The sequence below is a fragment of the Helianthus annuus genome, chromosome 16, assembly GCF_002127325.2.
Source record: "Helianthus annuus cultivar XRQ/B chromosome 16, HanXRQr2.0-SUNRISE, whole genome shotgun sequence".
NCBI classification, from domain to species: Eukaryota; Viridiplantae; Streptophyta; class Magnoliopsida; order Asterales; family Asteraceae; genus Helianthus; species Helianthus annuus.
The window spans coordinates 72,525,145-72,549,525 of NC_035448.2; the positions used below are offsets into that span (position 1 = coordinate 72,525,145).

The following is a 24,381-nucleotide window of genomic DNA, read 5'->3' on the forward strand; positions in this document are numbered from 1 at the left end:
CTGAGCGGAAGCATAAATGAATAAGTGTGTAAATGTATCAAAACCAAATCAAAATAACTGTTTATTATGACCATAACCACTCCAGCAGCATCAGACAGCAAGCTCCCAAGTTCCTTCAATAGTTACCTACAAGCATGTAAACAAGTGTGTCAGACTACGCTGGTGAGTTCAAGGTTTGTGTTTGTTTACCAAGTAGTGTTACCAATCATGTGAGTAAAACAGTTTACAAGACAATAGGTTGTTTGTTGTTAAGATGTTTGATGTTTCGATGTTGTTATTACTCGAGTACCGAATGGCCATATGATATGTGATTGCCAACCCCAATGCCTCTATCAAAGCATTGGTCATGTTTTAAGGTAATTAGTTCACGCCCGTTCCCCTTGAACGTCGTGAGGGTGCCAAACCTAATAGCGCTATCAACTAATAACCCCCGTTGCCCTACAAGCAACGACCCGGTAGATGTAGTGGTCTTACAATGATAGAAAACTGAGTACGATAACCAACATCCCATTACACATGCATTCCCCCTCGGAATGTTACCCGTTATCCCTTCCCTGGGACCCATGCTTGAGAAAGAGCAATGAACTCACCTTAGGTTTGCTCGGTTTAGACAAGTGACTTGTTAATTTATTCAATACTCGCGACCTAAGAGAGTGTTTGGTGTTTATCAGTTTCACAATTCATTTTCGCGTAAGCCACATCAAGTATTATCACACCAGTCACGTATAATAGTTAAACAAGTAATGCACATGATCGTTAAATTCACTGATGTCTTTAATATCAAATAACACATTGAACCACACAATAATTCCCACAAATATAAACAATACATTTCTGGTCCTTGAACACTTAACCCTTTTCTCATCTATTCCGCACATTCTTATAGTCGGTACATACATTTTAGTGGGCTCGATTTAATCAGTATATAGTTCATTAATAGACATCCACTGTTGATCAACTCATCCCAAAATACACAGTTCGTAAATACATACATAAAAATCATCGAGGTCATTAACTCAAATTATTAACAAAACACATACTTGACTCAGGCAATCATTAACTCATGTGCAGGTTCACATATCCCAACCTCAACCACAATACCATAATAACCGAGCCCATCATTCTTATTTATTTAGTTTTATATGGCTTCACATAGTCAAAAGGTCATTGGACCGATCCTACCCCTCCGGCCATTAAACATGCAATCTAGTTCACCCCTTTATGCTATATCTTTATTATTTTCAAGCAAGCTATAATTGGCCTACACCCATGCATGTACAGTGGCCGACATCCTTACATGAATTCATGTTACTATTGGACCTCTCGATTTCACATATATATAACCTCCAAAGTTTTGTTTACATCACATGCAATTCTCTTCCATTTACAAGTATGGCCGACCACTTCAATGTTTTTCATGCAAACTTCAGTAATTAATATTCTGACAATTCGTATGCACATAAATTGATTACACCCAAATATTTGGTCCAATTAAATCAATCATCATTTTGCCCCCAACAGCGACTAGTTATGTGTTCACTTAATATTTAAAGTACTCAAAAAAAACTATTCACATTATCAACCAAATCATATTTGAAGCATTCAAAGGCGACTGGACCGTTCATACCCCCCATCAAATCTGGACGGTAGCCTATTATTGTGTCATGCAAAAGTCAATAAGAACATGCAACCATACTTACATATCCGACAAAAGGTAATTATCATGAACAAACAACCAATAAGAACATGGAAACTTACTAACCGACTAGATGAAACAAGGTTCTGTTCAGGGGGTTTCCTTCGATCGCCGATCGTAATTTATGAAGCAGTAGGGTTTGTTGTTTTAGTTTTTTAATCGATCTATTTATAATGATGTAATATTGCGTGTACTTGTTACCCAAGGAAGTAAATAGCCCAACTAATCATTTACTAGGCTGGGCAAAGGAAGTATTACGGTTAGGTTGCTGGCCGAAGTAGTGGGCTTAAGCCCAGGTAGAATAGGCTGCCAAAATAGAGAAGTAACAATTAATATTGACAATTAAGGGGGGGAAAGATCCGGCTTAGATTTGGGCCTCGTATGTGGGCTCTCGATTGCAAGTGCAAGCAATCATTTAATTAGGCTGGACCACAAAGGTTTTGGGTGCGGCCCACTCGAACATGAACACTAAAGTGTGGCCCGATGTACTAATATACGGTTACCGAATCATACAAACGCAGAACGTGTAACGCTTAAAGAGAAGTAACGAGGCGTTGAGACCACAAGGTTAAACGATACTAACCTGAAATGTTCGGGTTGTCACAGGCATAGTCCTGAGACTTCAGGAAAAAAGAATTTCCACCCAAGTCTTACCAACCTTGGGTGTTTTCAGCTCTTGTTCAGTCGGATTATAAGTTGCTTTCTTTGTAGCATAGAAATCGTTAACCCCTTTTACTTTCCCATCAAGCATTTTTCCAAAAATTTTCTTAACATTCCCATTGAATGCTTTCTCAACATCAAATTCCTTCTAGTCAAAATAGAATTGATTTGAGATTTCCACCTTACCAACCTTTTGCTTGATTTTTTCAAACTTCAAAGATGGAATTTCAACCTCATCTTTTGAAGGTACAGATTTGACCTCTTTAACCTCAACCTGTGGCTCATCTGGGTTTGTGGAACCAGATTCATCGCCGACCTTCTCATCATCCTTCTTAACAACCCACACTTGGTTGTCTTTTGCTTTCTTTTTGTAAAAATTTTTCTTTGAACACTCACCAACTTCATTAGTAGAATTTTCAAAAATTTTGAACTGTTCAGTTAGTGGTTCAATATCAACAACTTTTTCTTTCAGTTTTTCAGATACTCCATGTTTTGATTTTGCCATTTGAGAGCAAACTGATGCAATGTGACCAGCTTCATTGCATTTGAAACAGGTTCGAGTATCTTTTCTGTGGAAGACTCTAGTTCCTTTTCTCTTCATCTGAGCAAGAAACTCTTGGTTTGATTGCCTCCGGAACGGTTTCTTCTGTTCTTCTTCTGCACTTCCACCTGAAACAAATTTTGTATTTGTTTTAGAAATTTTGTCATTTTTAGAGTTTTCTGGTGGAACAAAACCTAAACCTTTCTTTTTGTAGCTACCATTATGGTTTGGTTTCTTTTGAAAACCAAAACCAGAATTGTAACCCTTTTTCTTGTTTAAACGCTGCTGAACTCTTGAAGTGTATTTTTTAGGTTTTCTAGTAAGATTTAAATCTTTTATTTCAGAAATATTAATTTCTGTCATTTTGAAGACCTTTTTGATCATTTCAACTCGAACACTTCTTATTGGAAACTCTTTGTCAGAATATAACTTGTCAGAATCATTCAAAGTGTATGCAACTTCGAATGTTTCATCATCCAAATTTGATTTTGATGAAAAAATTCTTTACTGTAAACCCGTTTATCCATCGGTTTTGAACTGTTGACTGACGAACTTGACCCTCCAGACTCAGACTTTGACTCAGACTCCTCATCAGTATCCAACACCTGATCGACCACCTTTTTGATTAACTCAGACTCATGATCACTGTCAGACGAGGTGAAGGTGACGTCAATGTTTTCTGGTAATTCATCAGTTGAATTGGTTTCTAACTTTATATTGACTGCTTTTTCGACTTGCTCCTCATTTGGTTTTCTGGGTGAATACCCTTCCCAGATAGGAGGCGGACACTTGTTATAGCTAACAGTCGGTTTCTTACCAGTATCTTTCTTCTTTGGCTTGTCATCTTTGAATGCTTCAAAACCTGCAACAGTCAGATAAATGCAATCAATAAGATAATCAGAACTTGAATAACTCTGCAACAGACGTCTGATTCTCTCATTTTCAATTTTCTCTTTTTCCAACTCTTGCTTAAGCTCAGCCTTTTCTTCAATATAATGATTAATAGCCTTTTGCTTCGACATCATTGTAGCGTTCAGCATTGTCAAAGCATCTTCTCTCTCAGAGTTTGTCTTTTGAAGACCAGTTACTGTTCTGTTCAAAACGTCATAAGATTCCTTCACATAGTTAAGATTGAACAACAACTGCTCTTTCATCTTTTCAAGCTCAGCCAACTTCTCATCTTTTGATGTATAGTCTTTGCAAGATTCAAGACATTTTGAGCATGGCTTGATGACTTCCACTATCTTTTCAACTTCGATGATTTTCTCAACTTCTACAACCTTTTCTGCTTTAGTTACTTTTTAACGGTTCTGATAAATCGTTTTACTCTCCTAAGACCGATCAGTCAAACAAAACGAATTCATCAGATACACATCTGGGGACAAAAGAAAAGAAGAAGAAAATTGTCGGCGATGAATCTGGCTCAATAAAGTCAGACAAGCCATGTTTAGGCAATGATTCTGGTTCATCAAAGCTAGAAGAGCCATGTGTTGAGGTAAAAATAGAGAATTCTAGTCTAACAATGGATGATGAAAATTTTTCACCATTTTTGAACAAGAATTCTAAATCACCCAAGGACAGTCAGGCTTAGGTGAAACTTTTCAAATAGAAAAACCTGACTTGCCGGAGCTTCCAGGTTGGTAAGTGTGAAGCAAGTATCGGCATCATTCTTGGTAAATGTGTTTGAGAAAGAAACAATGTGATGAAACCCCTAACCTACAAATAGTTTGTGAAAAGACAAACAAAACTAATTTTCCGGAAAAACCATTTTGATTAAAACAAACTTAAGTGTTTTGAAATCAAAATGGGAAAATAGTTTGTTGTAAGGGGGAGTTCTGATTGTTTACGCCAAATGGATGGCGAATTGAAGTGATTCGATATCAGTTTGTCATTTTTGTACAGTTTGTTTTCAAATTTTCCTTGAACATATTTTGATTTTAGGGGGAGAAAAATAAAAAAAAATTAGAAAATTTGAAAAAGCCAAAAACATTGAAAAAGCAAAAATGAGTTTTGTTGTGAATAAGAGGAAATGATTGTACATCAGTGGACTATCACAGCATGCTAAAGAAATGAAATTGCAAATGTGATAAACGGTTTCACTAAGAATGTGACGATAGGCTCAGCTAGACTAGTAGATTTGCAATAACGATACAAACTAAATGAAAAATCCTAGTTCTAGTGGGAAACATGGTTAAAAGCATAGTACTTAGTTTTTGTCCTTTGTGATTGTGTACCTACTCAGTAATCGCTGAATGCTAAAAGAGCATAAAAACCGGTCAGTTTGTGAACTTTCACAACTTGCTGAAAAAGTCACTATGATTGTGCATTTTATTTTGCAAAGATTTAAACTTGTTTAATTTCTTTATTTTGTTTAAGCATTGGACATCCTCTGCGTATACGTGAGTATCGAACTGGATGTTAGTGCCTAAACATTCTGCTTTATTTTCTTTGGTGTTTCGTTTAAGCTTTGGATCACCTCTGCGTATACGGAAGTATCGACCTGGTGGTTAAAGCCTAAACAACTTCAACTTGTTTTATTTTCTTATTTTGTTTAAACATTGGACTTTCTCTGCGTATCGAAAGATTGACCTGATTGTTAATGTTTAAACTTTCTGCTTTATTTTCGCACATATCACAGTTGATGAAAGTTTAAAGGCATTACTTGAGTCAGTGTATTGCATGATGAGGGGATATGCTGAGATCATGGGGTCCATAAGAATTTAGTGCAAAATTAATATACCTTAACGTATCAGTAAGCATTTCGAAAGTTTTTAGATTGAGTTTAAGAGGACAACTATATCATCATTCTATGTGAATCGTTTAGAACTTAAAATGATTAAAGCTTAACGGTGCTAGTGATTTGTCTCATGAACTGATATGATTCTCTTTTACAAACTAACAAAATATTGTCTGTATATATTTTTTTACTGCATTTCCTTTAAAATCAAAAATCCAAAAATATTGTGTTTTAGCTTAAATTTTGAAAAATACAAAAAGATTTTCGACAACTGATGTTGAAGAGCTGATATTCAAAGTTCAAAGTGCTAAACATGATGAATTAGATTGGGAAAGTTTGTTGAAAACATTGAATATCATATACAAATGTTTTGAAAGATTGTGTGGTTAGTTAATCAAGGTCATTCATTTGAACTTGATGTAACTATACAGATTGATGAATGAATGATTTCTACCAGTAAGTTTCTTAAATCTAAATGTTATAAATTTGTGAAACTTATATTGAGGTAGAGGATATACAGGTTAGGCAGGTTTCAAATCCTGAGCAGATGCAGAATAGAGCCAGGAATTGATCCTAAACTTGTGAACATGTGAAGGCCAGACTACGATCCCGACAGCTGAGTCTAAGGGGGAGTCTGAAGACAAGCTCAACGCAAGGGGGAGCGTGCATTCAAGGAGCCAGATAACTATTTTGAAGGAGCTTGTACCCGGAAAGGCAGGTGACGATCCCAAAAGCACGGAAGCTTGACGAAAGGGGGAGCCTGAAGAAAGAGACTACCGAGAGGGAGGACAACTGAGTCTGAAAACAGATCCAGGGGGATTCTGTTCGAGAAAGAGAAAGACAAGACACTACGAGATTGACTGCGGCAATATCCAAGGGGGAGTCTGTTAGTGCAGTAATGTCTATCGCCTTCGTCAATCCGAGCCGTAGCGAGAAACTGAAGATAACGAGTCTTTATAGTGTTATATCTAGTCAAAAGGCAAGATGGCAATCTTGTAATTAATGAAAAGTTTCATTAAAAGCCTTGGCCTATAAATAAGGAGTTATAGTGTTAGAGTTAAGACTTTTGCTCATTTAACTTTTAGGAGATCTAAGCTTAGAGAGAGAAAGTCTAGAGAGTGAAAGTTTTCTCACGTGATTCTCGGCACTTTGTACTCGTCATAATCAATTGAATCACGGTTATAGTACGTTTTTGTGTGTTCGGTCACGCACGTTCACGGATTCCGCACGTCGAACATGTTGTTAGGCAATCGTTTGGTGTTAAAACGGATCCTACAGGTTATATACATGTGTACAACAGTCATGCCATATTATTACAGTTTAGGACAAGCATGTTTACATTTGGAAAACATTCATAAAACTCACCTCTTTCTTGTTGCGTACCAATTGATAGTAATTGCTAGTATAATCTAGTACTACCTTAGGGTCTTGACACAATTTACATAATCCTAAGTTAGGTAAAGGTACACCTAACTAGTTATTATCATGGTTGAATATTGGTTAACGATGCCTTGTTTAAGCATAGGTGATCAGTCCATGCTTAACTAAGGCTAGGCTACCCAATACCCAGCTCGACAATAATCCCTAGTACCTAAAAGTAATACCAATGTTACTATTAACAATATATTACTACTAATAATAATATTAATATTAACTACTAAAAATAAATAATAAAATAAACTTAAATGAGGAAATACCTTAAAACTATCTACGGCACGTTGATGCAGAGTTTCCCTACTCCTACTCCCACTCGTGCTCCAAAAACGACTACTAACAACACCCAATGGGGTATCGTATGCTCGGGATTCTCTTTATACTAGAGCGTTATCGTTAAAGACTGATACTCTAAATAACAACTAGGACTTCTATTTATAAGAAAGCAAGTAAGAACCTCAAACCATCTTTGCATCGATGTGGGATTCATTGATGTGTTTGCCTGCTTGACCTGCTTGCTTGCTTATATATATTAATTCAGTTGCTTCACTCGTTTTTCTCGTATAACTTTCAAACTGTAACGTTTGATAAAATGATGAATATGCCACTAGGACAAGCTCATTTATATCTATATTTTAACCTAAGTTTCATTAAAAACAGAGTAAGGTATGATGTGTAAAATGTTTAATATATTTTTAAAACACCAAATTAAATGGTCAAACTAGCTTAATTACACACAATCAACAAGTGCACCGGTCGTTATGTAGTCAACTCGATAAGACCGAGTATCAATCTGTGGACATAATGACGCGACTCTCGATACCAAACTTTTGTCGAGTCCTAGTCTAGTAATGTTTAATGAGAGTTTGGATTTATATTAACTACTAAAATTAAATTAGAGAGCAATTACGAAAGCCGAGCAAACTAGATAACAAATTTCGGTGAATTCAGATGATGGGAAAGTAGCTACCTAGGCAAGATGGATGTCAAAACACTCACGGTTCTCAGAATGGAATTGCTAAGTTTTGGCTACTAGGATCTTAAGGTTCACTAAACAAGACCTAAACTGGCTGGCAGATCATTCTCCGAACAGGTCTCAATCTAGGGTCAAGAAAAGTGTATAAATTCACCGGTTAATGTTAGATCACCTCTCGGTCTCTCTAACTGGGTTATGGTACCCTAAATCGAGATTACCTCTGGTGTCACTAGAAACGGTACATTCGTAAGGGATGTATGGGGTGGTGACTCTAATCAAGTTCTAACACGGTTTCTTAAAAATCAAAAGAAAACCTAGGCTAATTCACTCTCATGCAATTAACACCTAACCCGTCTAATGATTAAGACAACCCGACATCTAATCTCTTCTTGGTCTCAAAGATGGTAGAATATTTAATTACCAAATAGTTTATTAATTTGTTCCTAGGTTTTATTACGTCTAGCAACCATAAGATTTAGACGAAAACACAAAGTTAACGAAATCACCTAACCCTAACTTTAATGAATACGCAATCAATTTTAACCAAGAAAAGGTGGAACAAATATAAACCATTAATTATTAAATATGCATATACATTAGAACCTAGGTTAGAACACTTTTACCAAAACATAAATTAACCGAACCGGGAACCACAAGTAAAATTAACAATTATCCATAGCCTAGGTATAAACAAAGAATTTAGCTGAGCATTGTGATAATCGAGACACAAATAAAATAAAAGTAAACGGATTCAGAAAACAGTGTATATAATATTCAACTTTAACTAAAAACCGAATCAATAGAGAAGTCTAACCGAACAACCTATGAACTGTTACGCTAAATCTTCAAGCACAAGCTTTCTTCACCTTCACCAGAATATTTTCCACTATCCCCCTAGGATACTTCACCGACCTATTTACTAACTGAATACTCATCCGTGTCAGAACAAGCTCTCCAAGGTCTAGCTTAGAATAAATTAAGTAAGGTATTAGATTGATGCTAGCACCCAAGTTGGCCAACACGTGGCTCACAGAAGAACTACCAAATAAACACGGGATAGTGAAACTACCCGGATCTATCATTTTCTGAGGTAGTTTATTCTGAACCACCACAGAACACTCTTCTCCTAAAGTCACAATCGAAATCTCCTCCAATTTCTTCTTGTTATACAAGAGGTCCTTCAAGAACTTAGCATATTTAGGCATATGTTGTAGCGCTTCTACAAATGGGAGATTTACCTTGAGTTGCTTGAACAAATCAAGGAAGTGACCATACTCTTTCTCCATCTTTTGCGTCTTAAGCCTAGCAGGGTATGGTAATCTATCAAACTCTCTCTGAACTACCTTAACCTTAGGAGGGCTCTCTGGTTGTGCTGTACTTGCTGGGCTGAGCCGATTTTGCACTTTTCCAAGATGAGCCTCCATTTCAATTTCCTCATTTACCGGCTCTTCATCAACCACTGGTTCCTCTACTCTAGCACCTCTACCACTCCTAGTCGTGACTACCTTAGTAGTAGCATTCGGGTTCAATTGAGTAGTACTAGGGAATGTGCCTAAGGGTCTCTCAGAGTATCTAGTGGCCATCTGTCCTACAGTCCTCTCTAAGTTCTGGATAGTGGCATTTTGATTCCTGAAAATCATCTCGAATTCCTGATTTTTACGTTGCTGCTCCTGGTACCTATTCTCCCCTAAAGAACTAAGGATTCTAGCAATTTGTTTGTCCTATTCTGGTTCTCCTCGTTCTTCTTCAAGAACTTAGCAATATTAGGCTTGACCTCACCTCTACTCGTTCCACAACTCGGCTCGTCACCAGAGTTCTGGAAGAAACTCTGGCGGGGTTGAAATCCAGGAGGATTCCCACTCTTCCAGTTCGGGTTCTAGCGTGGCTGCCATCCAGAGTTGTAGCCGTAGCCCCGACCTACATTTGCATTCTGGACATAACTCATATCCACTTCAGCACCTACAAGGCCATCTATCATCTCGTGCCACTCTCTACAAATTTCACACTTAGAGCTTAACTTAACCTAGATATCCTTTATCATCTTTTCTAAAGCTAGTAGGGGAGAACCAAACTGACTTGGAAAGGAACCAAACAGGGGTGCAGATGAACCAAACTGCATTGTGGAGGAAACAAAGTGGGACCTGGGGGAACCAAAGTTGGCGGGTGGAGAACCAAAGTGGCCAGTAGGTGAGCCTGTCGGCTGAGAGGGGTACCAAACCGAGCCTGTGTTTGATTGCCCCTAGATGGCAACGATCTAACACTTGGACGCCAACCTCCCCCATGTCATGATGAACGAGGACCCACACCGTGTCTGGGTTTGATTGTAGCCCTAGTTGGCGATTATCCCACACTTGTGTTTTTTTCCTTTCCATAGTCTGCTGCGGTGGACTAGGATCACTCGCGCACATCACCTGTTTCCCGACAGATTTGTCTTCTGATCCACCTAACAAATGTAACAAATTATACGGACACTTATAAAAACAAAATAAAATCACCCACACGAAATGCTTTATGCGTATCTTAACCTGATGAAGATGTAGTGTTATGTGGATGCCAGACCTTGCAACCATCCGCCATTTTCGGTTTGTTTCCTGCCAAGTTTGGAAAAAGAAGCTCAATATCTTATACACTTAAGAAAGAAAATTAACACGAGGTGTAAAAACTGAAAAAAATACTGTCTTTTTTGGAGGTTTCTTTTGCGCTTTCAGAGAGACGGGGATGCCACTTCATGTTAAACTCTCCCAATATTCACCCCCCTGCATCTACCTATTTTCTATCAATGCGATGCCTCACGCCCCCATGATATTTGTTCACTGCAGACAGTAGTATCTGGCTTGCATATTTCTTACACAAGTAATTGCACTGAGCCTTCTTGCGTGATCCGTGCGAGCTAAAACCGCAGAAGAAATTACACCGAGTCCCTAGGAATCGCTCCATATACCTCATCGTGAAAATGGCAGAATCAACATTCGGCGATGCACCCCTACGGGTCAGCGTCCAAGCCAATGATTCTCGCCTGATTACTGTTGAACACATAATGGCTGCTTTTGGGTGTTTCACCAGCTCTAAATATGCAACAAGTATATGTTTCTGAATGGTACATAAGTAAAAAACAAGCAAGATGATTAATGATCAGTGGGTTTTGTTTTACGGTATATCATGGAAAAGATTTTTTTGTAATATTAGTCACATACCACTCTAAACGGTGTCGTTTTGCAAACGTATTCATCATGGTCTCTGAGAGACACATCAGACTCCCCGTCCGCCATGTGGTCTATGAGGTATATGTCGTATCTGTACAAATCAAACACAACCAGATAGAAGTGCTTTCCCTCTACTAATGGCAAGAACAACATATCAATCTCTTTCAAATCTAGTAGTTCTTCCCGGCCACAAAGGCTGCTTTTCAAACCCGACTCAAAAGGACAAAGTTGACTACCACAAGGGTCGTTATTTAGAGCCAACATCTAGTCAACTTGTGTAGAACATATTTTGCGTCAGCATCCCAAGGTGCGTCTTATTCTATTTTTTTTAAATCAAATGGTGAGTAAAGGTAAATGGAAGACCCATTACCACTGTTCAGTGCAGACAAAACAAACATCGGGGTAAAGTGGGATCGCGATAGGTTGGATCATTGTTCAGGACATGAACTCAACCACCGCCGGTGACACGTCGCAACCAATTGCAAACGTCTGAAGCTTGTCTGCCTTCGCACGACTCCCATACTGCTCCTCAAACATCACATACCTACAAAAATATTACACATGTCAAAAATTAAGGTTTTTTACACCTTTAGTAAAATCTATAAAGGGCTTGTTATTTTTTTCTATTAACTTACGGGAACTCTTGTGTTGCATCCGCCGCTGGGACATTTGCTGTTGGGTCCCCGCACAAAGCCATCCAAGAAAACGTCATAAATATCCACGCAGTAAAAAAACACATGAAGGATATGCACTGGGGTTTGGTCGACTTACCTGGGTTGTAGTTCTAGTATTCTTTGTTTTTTCCACGCCTCCATACCCCTCTTGCGAAAAACAAATGCCCACTTTCTTCTCACGTTGTGTCAAATCTTTTGGTTCTAAGCTGATGTCCCCTAGCCTGGCTTCTCCGTGGGGTTTTTCATGAAAATTGCAAACTGGTTTTGCCAGAATCGCTTCTACGGGGTGCGGTTCAATACACGCCGCTTTTCATCCTGTACCCATTTCACCGTCTAATTCAGCATCCCCATCGGAAGGCTCTTTGTGATCCGCACTGACACCAGGTATCCAGTCTCCGAAACTTGCCTGGCTCGATGAGGGCCCAGCGGGGCTACTTGGCTGTTCATGTCCCCCAGAACCACCTACGTCTTTGCATATATCAACTATCGTTTCATCTTCACAACAAAATTAAAATAAGCGATTAGAATAAAATCCTTATAGTGTGTGTGTGACGCGGGGGGGGGGGGGGGGGGGTGAATGTGGTGATTTATATACTGTTATAATATTATAGTCACAGATTTGCACATACCAGATTTTATCCCTTCTTGTTCTTCGTCACCCACCATGTCCTGAGCAATGCTTAAATTGAAGCTTGCCTGGGCTCTACACGTCATCCACGGCTACTTTTTTTTCTTTTAAAAGAGGAGTAACAAATTTTTAAAACATGGACCGAAAAAAAATTAATAATAATAATAATAATAATAATAAACAAATAAATAAATAAACAAAACTAAAAATAAACAATGAAATTAAATGACTTTTTTTTGGTTTCTTTTACCCACCATTGCCCAAACCAACTGTTGATCCACCCAACATGTGTCTGATGGAACAACCACTTTTAACCGCACGCTCGTCATTTGCTTACCCTACGCCCACACATTTCCACATCAGGGCTGGGTACTTGTAAGTCGGTCTTTGTTTCAAAAGTATTTATAAAAAATTAAAAAAGAGTAAAAAAAATATATAAAGTAGTCGTTGACTTGATCGAGCCCCCATAGAAACTGCGTCCCGTATTGTCCGACATGTCCTCTCAAGCTCTGCAAAAGTATCACGATGATTTCTTCATTTTTGTATCTTATCATGTGTAAGGTTTTCACTAGATAAATCGTGTACCAATTTACCTGCTCCCTTAGCAGCAATCAAACTTTTTGTCCAGCGTACCATGGGACCGACAGATGGAGATGCGATCAACGACGGGAGACCTGCGGGTGGACCCCGACTTGGGGCGTACAGTGCGCACAAAACGCAAGGCAATATCTCTAACCCCGAACTTGGCGACACCACCAGCTGTGAACTTTCATTGCCCAACAGTTCACACCTCCCACCCTCTAAACACGACTAGCAAAAACTCATCGTCAGATTGTTAACGTAATGGAGTATTAAAGAATTTTTTTTAATACCTGTATTTTAAAGCTCTTCGTTCGCATCATTACCCTGCACAATGGGTGACGTGTCGTTTTTTGAACTCAGAACGCCTTGCTGTAAATCATCACGCCCTGTTTTTTACACCGTTTGAAAATGTCATAAATAATACGCACATACGTATAGAACACCATGTTGCCTGTTAACACTCACCCCTTATTTTTTTCATCGTACGCGTACCTTGGTCCAATGTAGATGGCGCATCCGAAGCATCCCTCAATCCCAAATCCATGTTTTCAACTGTACTGTCTCGACGTACGTCATCCTGCACCTCAATCCCCACTAGTTCATTAAAATTGCCCATATTCACCTGCACGTTCGGTGTACAGATGTTATCCGTGGCCTGGCTCAAAGGGACATCAGAATTGGATTCCACACGTGGAGCAATAGGTGTACATGCACCTAAATCACCCGCGTCTCCATCGTCACTATGCCCTGTAGCTGCTTCCAGACTTTTCATACTCTCATCCCCCTTCATGCCTGGGCACGATTTAAGGTTAACAATAAAACTTCAGGTTAAGGATCTACGAGGGCTGAGGATAATAAGTAGGATTTAAAAAAAACGGGCCACCACTTAGTCGTCTGCACAATTTCTTCTTTTTGTGCGTGTATGTCTTCTCAACAGAATATTCATTCAACTCATTTAGTATCTGTGCTATGCTCTTAGAAGTAGTTGCCTCTGAAATGATGACTCTCACATTTTCAAATACGTATTATGTGACTAAAATAGTGGGGGTGGGGGTGTGAGGGGGGGGGGGGGGGGGGTGGTGGTTGGGGCATGGGGCAGGGCAAGTTGGGGACTTTACCATACCTGTGCTTACGTCCGGTGTGCGGTGGGCGTTCATTGATGCCCGCTTTCTCCCTCTTCAAAGTTGTCAAATCTATCAGTAGGCCAAATTGGAACCTCATCCAGCACATTAATGTACCTACGATTTAGATCCTGGAGGCTCTTGTTGTTTGGGTCCTCCGCCAAATGCGCACCTAAGTGCGTTTCTATCTTAACCCGAACTGCCGCGAACCCATCAAGCCACTTCTCAACACATGCAACAAACTCCTATTACATCAACAAAATAAAGACAACGCTTTAAAAAATTATGGCGCAAAGGGCTCACACTAAAACATACCTGCGTGTTCGCAAATGTCTCATCATCTAAATCACCGCCTGCTTCATCTGCACCAACACTTATCGCTTTCAAGTTGCCTTGCCCAAACCCACCATTATTGATCTCGTAATCTTGTCGACGTGTCAACATGTCTCTAGTCTAGAACTGAATGGCCTGAACGCAAGCCCTCGTGCTTAACTCGGCCAGCTCTGTGCTGTCGACATACAACAACTACACCCAGAAGTATGTTTTTAACCACGGGACGGGGATCCTTTTCCCAAATCACAAACAAATTTTATAACGTACCGTCAAGATAGTCAGCAGGCCAACCCAACAACTGTTTGAGTCTTTTGGTTTCCACTACTTCTTGCATTTACGTCAACAATCCACGATGTAAGCACACCAGTCGTACTCCTCGAACCGTGTATCAATCGTTAAACGCTTTAAAATTTTGTCATTCACAAACCTATTCATCTGTGATGTAGCTATTGTGGTAAGGAAGAGCAACACGAAATCAATGCGGAAAAACATCATATCATTGTAAGTGTCTTGTTGGATTTTCGTGGATAACAAAGTGGGGGATATGTAAAAGCTGGTGGGGGGGGGGGGGGTACAACGTCTTGGATGGTAGAATCGCGCCAAAGTTCTTACCTCCTTCACGGATCCCCAACAGTTTGCTGATCAAAGTTGACGTCACTACCAGTTGGGCTTTTCCAAGATTCAATGTCAAATTTTCAGCATCAAGTTGTTCGACAACATGAAAGGCTAGTTTTTCTGGAATTCCGTCGATGACAAATCCTAACAGCCCACGAAACCCATTTCCTTCACAGCTTCCTCCTACCTTTGCGACATGTATGATATCGAGTTGTATAGTTGTTTCGGCGAGGAACGCGTCTTTAGGCTGGGTATTTCCTTTCGTTTCACCACCTTTCGTTTCTTTTCGTGCCCCGTAGACCCATCAGAAATGTTCAAAATCTCTCTATGCTTATTCGTCGAAGTTTGTGTGGCTATAACTCGCTTTCGACTATGGGTATCGTTTAAGGATTCAAATAGACCACTAGAATCTATTTCGTTACGCCTCTTTCTAGTCTGCCCCTCTTCATTTTCTACAGCCCGTCAAACACCGTTACGACCACCAACATATCAAATAATGAAAGTCACAGGTTAAGGGTCCCATGTTTTACGTGAACTCAGATATACCATGCCTGGAGTCTGGTCGATCTTCTGTTTCCCGCGGCTAGATCCGCGTGTTGTTTCAACCATGTTTCCTGTCAAGCAAACACGCCAAAAAATAGTATGTCAATACTTTCGGAGCTACGCTTTTCAACGTGCTACCCCCTCCAAAATAACATCAAATGTTTCACAAATCCTACACACCTAAATCCTGATCCATCCCCCCCATCACATAAAACCCTAGACCTTTTTCCAAGGAAACCCCAAAACCCCTTGTTTGCAACATTATCAATAACAACAAAAATACAGACACAGCGGGAGTAGATACCTTTTTTCGATTGTTCTTACTACAAAGGCGTCCCCATGAAAAATGGTGCTCCGATGTACGCTGTTCTATTGTCTCCCACAACGGAGCTCCGATTTAGTTGATTTAGCTTCGCGTAGGTAAATCGGAAGTTCCTAAGAAGGAATGGGATGGAGGTTGCTATGCGATTAATGAGCCACAATGGATTTTTTTATTGAGGAACATACCTGGAATAATTTTTTTTTTGGGGGGGGGGGGGGGGGGGGGGTGATTGGAGTGTGGAGAGAAATTGAAGATTTTTTATCTCTACTACATGCAGGGAATTACGATGACGAACAGACAGTCTCATAGTAAAGACCATTGAGCCCTCAAGTCTGTAAAAAAACAAAGAATTCATTAATTGAACTCGAATAATTACATTACTTTTTGGTCTTTTAATCTCAGCCATTCATAAACAATAGATCAATGGCTATTAATGGTTCCTATGGTTCTCACAACTAAGGGTGGTTCTCATTTTACCCAATCCCTATATATATATATATATATATATATATATATATATATATATATATATATATATATATATATATATATATATATATATATATATATATATATATATATAGGGTGGGGTTCTAGAGTGAACAGTAGTGTATTTGCTAACTGAGTGAACAAATCCTGGCCATTGATCTACACACGAAAAATACACTAGTGTATTTCAACAACAAATCCTAGCCATTGATCTACACATGTGTATGGCCAGGATTAGTTCACCTAGTTCGCAAGCTACACAAGTGTTCACTCTTGAACCTAATCCTATATATATATATATATATATATATATATATATATATATATATATATAGGATAAGGATCCGTTAGGAACCACCCTTTATTACGAGAACCGCGAGTACCAGTGTGAACACATGGCATTTTTGTAATTATATTATGTTTATCAAAAAACACGTGTTCTTCTTTTTTCCTTATGTCACTGTTATCTTCATTTTAGGGTTTTAGTAGTTCACCAGTTCATGGTCGTCACACTCGTCTGAGAGGCATTCACGGCGGCGAAGAGCCATGCACGGTGGTTTTCACAGCATATAGATAGTCGGCGTTCATGTATTTCACAGTGATTGTAGTTGGCACGGTGTTTATGGCGACATATGGCGTCTCCTGATTCATCACCTGTAGATCCTCGTATATCTGATGATCCTTCTCATACATTGTCTGAATATCATCCTCATACAAAATCTGATGTCGACTTTGGTGGTCCATTTGCTGTCAATCCCGTTGATAGTCACAGAATTATGTCTAAAACTGTTGTAAGTCAACATACCCTTCATGGCTTTGAAATTCAGACTCTTGAATCTATGTTTACATCAGACAATATTATCTTATAATCAATGTATCTGATCGTTCATTATCTTTTGACACTAATTCGACTGGTACAACACCTACAAATACAGAACATCTGTTAGTGCATTATGTCTGTTGACTTCGTCTTGTATCATGTAATGTAATAGAATTGATAGATCAGGGCTCGTAGTTCGAGAAATAGGATTTAGAGGTAATTTCGTTTGAAGGGGATAATTCCGCTTGAAAGTTGCCTAGGGTAATTCCGCACGGAATTAGATTCCGTGTGAATCTAATTTCGTTTGTGTCTTGTTCAAGCGGAATTAGGCATCTATAAATAGCCTTCAAACGGAATCATTTGTAACATTTGTCTGATTTGGTATCGAAGTGCTTCCAAATTGTCTCAAGGTGCTGTAACACTATTACACCAATAATAGAGACATATTAAAGTGAATCAAGCTGTTTCCACATCCGTTTCACTAATTCCGCCTTTGGTTCGGATCCAAAACTCTTCTGAACGACTCATTCGGGTCATACAACGATCCTACAAGTGGTATCAGAGCTCAGGAGGAGGAGTTCTATCAAATTCAGCTTGATTTCATCAGACTTTCTTGCTTCTACACCTTCTTTTTTAAATTGAACTAGATTTCACGGTCAAAATGGATTGAATTTCACATATATCATGCGAAACAGTGTTTTAACTAATCCTTGAAAGATTTGGACTAAAATTCGATCTAAAATTGATAAAATTTGTAATTCCACTTGAAAAACTGCTCGGACAAAATGACATCAGCATAATTCCGTCTGAACTGGATCTTAATTCCGCACGGAATTAGCTATCTTGGGTTAATTCCGTTTGAACTTGAAGTTAATTTCACACAGATTTAATTTCGTTTGAATCACTTCATACGAAATTATAATTTCGTTTCAATAGGTCTAATTTCGTCTGAGTACAAGTTACTTTCACACGGAATTATATTTCGTTTAGACGTGTTCATGCGGAATTAGTATTTCCATTTGAAAAGTTCTAATTTCATGTGAAATATAATCTCGTTTGAAACTGTTAATTCCGCACCAAAAAGTGATTTCGTTTCACGTCAACCGAGTGTCAGTTTATTTCAAGTTGTTTGATATTGTTTAAACTGATTGTGTTTGTTGTTTTTGCTGTCTCCAGGTACATTGATTCAAGAAATCCTCATCATGGCTGAAGAATTTTACAACACTTTCTACAACGCGTTTACCTCAAATACATCGGAAACTTCAGATGTTACACCCAAAGATGTTACACCCAAAACGATAACAAAATCAATTAATGACAACATAAAACATGATAATTTTTATGGAACTTACTCTAAACCACCTAAACTTGAAAATATTGAGGACTACGTTTGGTGGAAAGAAAGGTTTATTAACTGGACTAAAGCTTACGCACATGAAAGCTGGTTTTATTTGGAATTTGGCTATGATAAACCTATTGATGACAAAGGAGAAGAAATCCCGCTCAAAAGTTTTAATGAAGAAGACAAACGAAGATTTTCATATGAGCAGAAAATGATCGCCTTGATTCAACAATCGATCCGAGATGATATTTTTTCTTTGTTAATTCATGATGGGTCTTCAAAGTCTGTATGGGAAGCTTTACGGGTGAAAGCTGAGGGGGGTAAAAAAATCAAGAAAAACAAAATCGCGTTATTAAAAAAGGAATTTGATTTGTTCGATAGTTTGAAAGGTGAATCTGTTAGGCAAATGATTGAACATTTTTGTCACCTAAAAATTGAACTTGAAAGGTTTGAAATTGTGAAAACAAGAGAAGAAATAATTGACAAAATCATTGAAGCGTTACCACGAGCTGATCAGTGGCAAACGTTTGTTTTTATTCTGAAAAATGATGCTTTGTATGAGAAAATTACTCTTGATGTTTTGTTAGAGAAAATTGAAAGCCATGACCATGAGTTACAAAAGCAAAGCAAGATTAGCAGTTCATCGCATCATCAGAATGTTGGTCTTTATTACAAAGGTAACATACCTTCGGTGAAAGCAGGCGAATCACCAAAGACCGGATTCAGTGTTGAAAAGATGAAAGAACCTCAAACAAACTCATCAAGCTACAATTCTGGATATCATTCATATTCAAAAGCAAGTTCTGAAGAATCAGAGGAGATATTGTGCAACATTGCTCTCAAGTTGAAGAATTCTCTGGCAATGAGCATCAATGCAGCTAAATAGCAAATGAGTTTCCTTGCATCAGTTCTGGAATCGTATGAAGGTCTATTTGGAGGCAAAATTGGAATTTCCGAATTGACTAAAGAAGACTACGACCAGATTGATCCAGAAGAAATGGAGCTCATACCGGGAAGCAATCATTAGGTGGTCCGTCAACAAAACTTGGATTTGATAAGTCCAAAGTGACCTGCTTCAAATGTAAGCAAAAAGGTCATTTCAAGAGAGAATGTAACAATTCTGCAGGTGGTGGAAATGAACAACCTTTCAATGATGATTATTATCGAAAGGCGATTTACCATCGTAGTAAAGAAGAACCGAAAATGATTGAGAATAATCCTAGAGAAAAATCAAGAGCACTTGATGTATTCCATGATGATGAAGGTTTTGATTGGAGTCAGATACTTCCAGAAGAAGATCGAGTTGTAACAGCTCATGGCAGAAAAACATCAAAAAGCCAACATCATGTCTTTGTTGCTGAGATAAAACAGAAAACTCGGGAAGAGATTTTGAGAGAGAAAACTGATAGAGAAATTTTCATTGTTGGATGCAAAATGGAGAAGATGCAGGAAGAATATGAAAATGTTGTTCGAAACAAAAGATGGGATAAGAAACAAGAATGTTTTGTTAACAAAGAAGGAGAACTAGTTGTTCCCAGAAGTGACATAGTTCACGATGATGTTCTTCTTGTAATTCCTCGATCCGGCGAATATTATTCAAATGTTGCAAAAGACAAAACATATGTAAAAAGGCTGGATAAAATCATCAAAGATGCTATGACATCAAATCTGAGGAAGAGGAATGAAGAAAGAATGAAGAAGAATATTGAGAATTTGGTTGATTATTTGAAGAAAATCGTTGAGGAGGTCAAGGTTGAAGAAGTTAAAATTGAAGCTACTAAAGAAGAAGATGAGAAGGTAGCTGAGAAAGAAAAGCTGGCAGAGAAGGTAGTTGAAAAAGAAAAGGCTATTACTGAAGAACAGCAAGTTGAAGAAGCTAAGAAGAAGATGGAAAGTTCGATAGAAGTGAAGGTTGAAAGTTCAGCAGATGTTGTTGGTGATGCTGGTACTGGTGAAGAAAAGAAGAGTGAAGCTGATCAGACGCAGAAAGAAGCAAACACCGAGGTGCCAATCACTGCGGTAAAATCTTATTCTAAAGACTTAAATGAAATTGTTGAACAATGCAAGAAGCGCATGGAACCATGCAGTGCTTGTACTGAGAAAGACAAAAAGTTCAGAACAAGAGATCTTGAATTCAATAAAATCGAAAAAGTTTTCAAAGAAAAATGCAAAGAAATGTTAGAAAACGAAAAAGTTTTAAAAGATAATAATGAAACGATTTTAGAAAAATGTAAAAAGTTAGAAAAAGAAAATGAAAGTTTGAAAGAAAATGTTTCAAAAATGACAGAAAAATATGATCAAAAAGAAAAAGCTTGTCAGGAAATGAAAAAGGAGTATGATTCAATAAAATTGGCTTATCATATTACAAAAGAATCATATGAAAAGGTAAAAAGTGAAATGAAACTTGTTCAATCAAGATTGAAATATTGTTCTGAAACAACTGATACGTTTAAGCGACAATATGAAATAAAGCAACAAGTTGTAAATTCTTACATTGAGGATGTTTCTAAGCTAAAACGTCAGATTGCTGATTTAGAATAGGATAATAACAAGTTAAAAAGTTATCACGCGTCATCATATGTGCTTGAACGTATTTTCAACATAAAACTGGATGGAAAAGATTCAGAGCAAAACAAGAAAGGTATTGGCTTAGAGTTTCATCAAGTTCCACTACCGGAAAAGTTTGCATTTTATGATGATGAAAAGGTCGAAAAAGCTTTCAACATGGTAGATCAATTGCCAGATTACATTGACGTAACCTATTCCAAATCTGATGATTCTAGTGATTCAGAGGTGGTAGGTAAGGTCGTTGAAAGTGTGTTGAAGAAGAGTCGGTTGATACAGGTAATTCTGAATCACAGGATGAAAATGAAGGTAATTTTCATGATGGATATCTGAAAAACACAAAATCCGAGAAAAATTTGAATGAAGATTCAAAAGGATTGGTTTATACCATGATTGGGTCGGACAAATTATTCTTAGATGTTGTATTCCCGATTCAGAATGTGATTTCAGAAAAGAGTGATAAAGTTTTCAAAATGGTTGAAATTGAAAAGTCTGAAATTTCAAAGTTTGCTGGTAAAGGTCACAAAAAGTTTTATAATAAATCCGGTTTCAAAAAGAAAAACATGAAGGCTGGGTTGGGTTATAAGAAGAAACATAATTGGAAGAAAAATGAAACACCAAATTTTCAGGCAAAGATGAATTTTGTTCATGGAACAACTTCAGAAGAAGAGAAAGAACTAAAATTTAGACGACAGTTTAATGACGAGTTCTTAGCTCAAAAGAAAAAGCAACAACCACAGGTCAAAGATGTATCCAAGAGAACATGTTTCAAATGTGATCAAATTGGACATCTTGCACGCAAGTGTCCAAATCTGAAACCTATTGATGTTGACAAAAAGAAGTCTGAAAACGTTGAGAAACAAAAATCTGAGTATGTGAAACAAAGGTCAACCAGATTTGATTCGTAACAAACTTGGAGGTATAATACAAACAAGTTTGCTTTCAAACAAACTTGGAAATCAAACCCGAATAGGTTCGATTCAAGACAGACCTAGAACTCTCACACACCCAGATTTAGAACAACGCAAAGTTGGAAAACATCAGTTGATATGACAAAACCTCAACAGTTTTGGTAAAAATCAAAATGTTCAAAAAGACTCACATTTTTATAGAAGAGGTGCTTCAAAAGGTCAAACTTGGTCAGTTAAGAAACCAATGATTTCAAAAGTTGATGAAAAAGTTGAAGATAAAATTGAAAAAGTCTTTGTTCAAAATGACAAAGATTTTCCGAAGTTAAATGATGCATATTGTGTTGAAATGCCTAAGGTCCAACAGACCTGGGCTAATTTGTTCAAGTAATTGAGTAAGTGTAAATGTGTAGGTGCTCAAGAAATCTGAAAATTGTGAGAATGGAATACGGAGCAGCCTGGCACAACGAGAGGAGGAGAAGGCTGCTAGACCCTGGTTTGGTTGAAACAGGGAGTTTGTTTGATTTTTGTATATAAATAAACCATATTTCAAAACTCTAAAAATTGAAAAATTTAAAAAAAAAAACCAAAAATATGTTTGTTTTTAAATTTGTCAAAAATTCAAAAGTTTCAAAAATATGTTGATTGAATATGCCGAAACTCTCACGGCGGAACAAACATGATTAATTTCACAAGATTGAAAAACGGTTTTCAAACTGTAAAAGATCAATGTGTTGTAAATCATGGGGGTATTTACTGCTTTTCATGTAATTTGGTACACATTAATCAGAAAATGGATGGCGAAACAAAGCTATCTACATCGGTTATCAAATTTTCTTTAAATGGTTTTGCATTTTAGGGGGAGTATGTATATTTCAGAAAATACAAAAACATTTGAAAATTTGAAAAAGCCAAAAACATGATAAAATTCGAAAAAGAGTTTTTGTGTAAAAAGAGGAAATGATAGTACATCAGTAGACAATCACAGTACGCTAAAGAAATGGAATGTTTTAATGTGGTAAACGGTCTCACTGATGATGTGCCAGTAGATTTTTTACACGCTTAGTAGATTGTTGTTAAGATATAAACCTAAATTTCAAACTTACTTATTTCGTGGGGAACATCTCTTGGATATATAGGTAACCCCTGAAATCTTGTTTGAAGGGCTTTCTATTTCTGACATACTAGGTCTTTGTGCGTGGTGATATCTGGGGTATTATACCAGGACTTCTGATTTGCGGAAGCAATAGCCTAGTTCTCGTATAATGCTTTACATTGCTTTAATCATAAAGCTAGCCCTCAGCATAAAAAATGATGAAACATTGAAAAATGCTAATCATGTGCTGTTGAAGAAAAGATCCCCAAACGGGACACACCTGAAAGTCGAGCCGTCATCTCTCTGCTGAACAGAAGTTCTGACCTGAGCTCTCACGGTTTCGCATTACCCGTTTACAGATATCATTAGTGTACATTCACCTGTAAGACTGAATATAGAAGTCTGAATACGGGAGTATATTCTGAGGTGGGACACACGAATAAGTTAAGTCTTTAAAACACTAAATCCGTTTCTCGAAACAGTTGAACTTTGTGTGAAAATTTAAGTGGATTAGTATACTTACAATCTAAGTGAATCGTTTAGAACTGAAAGTGTTTAAAGCTCAACGATACTAGTGATTTGTTAAAAACTGATATGATCCTCTAGCACGAATTCAAACAAAAATATTTTCTGTAAATATGTTTGTAAATATTTCTTTACTGCTTTATATTTTCAGAAAACATCAAAAAGATTTTGATTTCTGCTTTATTTTTGACAACCGACGTCTGACTGCTGAGTTTCAAAATCCAAGTATGCTGATTGTGTTTCTAAAAATAAAACAAGTTCATTAATTTGAAACTTGTAGTTTTAATCAAAAATCAAAAACAGTTTGTGATATCTCCAAGGTCATTAATTTGGACTTGGATGATTAACTGTGAGGGATTTGGATTCTTAGATTGTTAAAATCTGTAACAGATCCAGTTTCCGATTTTGTTCGCTGAAACTGCCAAATCTTGGAAGTTTGTTGATAGAGGGAGTGGTTAAAGAGTTTAAAAGAGCCAGATTACAATTTCTGGACAATTTCAAAAGATTGTTACTTATAAATGTTTGAGAAATTGCAGATACCAGATTACGATCCTGACAGCTGAGTCTAAGG

The 24,381-nt window shown here is 37.7% G+C and overlaps 1 long non-coding RNA gene across 12 annotated transcripts; it reads right to left on the bottom strand.

Annotated features, from left to right (window-relative positions):
• Positions 1-8,757: 8,757 nt before the first annotated feature.
• Positions 8,758-16,273, bottom strand: LOC110915566. 12 transcript variants are annotated; one of them, XR_004884420.1, is made up of 15 exons: positions 16,048-16,273; positions 14,853-15,814; positions 14,568-14,777; positions 14,255-14,497; positions 13,624-14,122; positions 13,422-13,517; positions 13,143-13,349; positions 12,804-13,058; positions 12,551-12,653; positions 12,019-12,416; positions 11,883-11,919; positions 11,239-11,791; positions 10,720-11,134; positions 10,570-10,635; positions 8,758-10,487 (listed from the first exon to the last, which is right to left on the bottom strand). It is a non-coding gene; the product is annotated as an uncharacterized LOC110915566 (long non-coding RNA). The 12 variants fall into 12 exon arrangements; XR_004884426.1 differs by having other exon boundaries at positions 13,624-13,753; positions 13,846-13,923; positions 14,568-15,814; XR_004884418.1 differs by having other exon boundaries at positions 13,624-13,923; positions 14,015-14,122; positions 14,568-15,814.
• Positions 16,274-24,381: the final 8,108 nt, after the last annotated feature.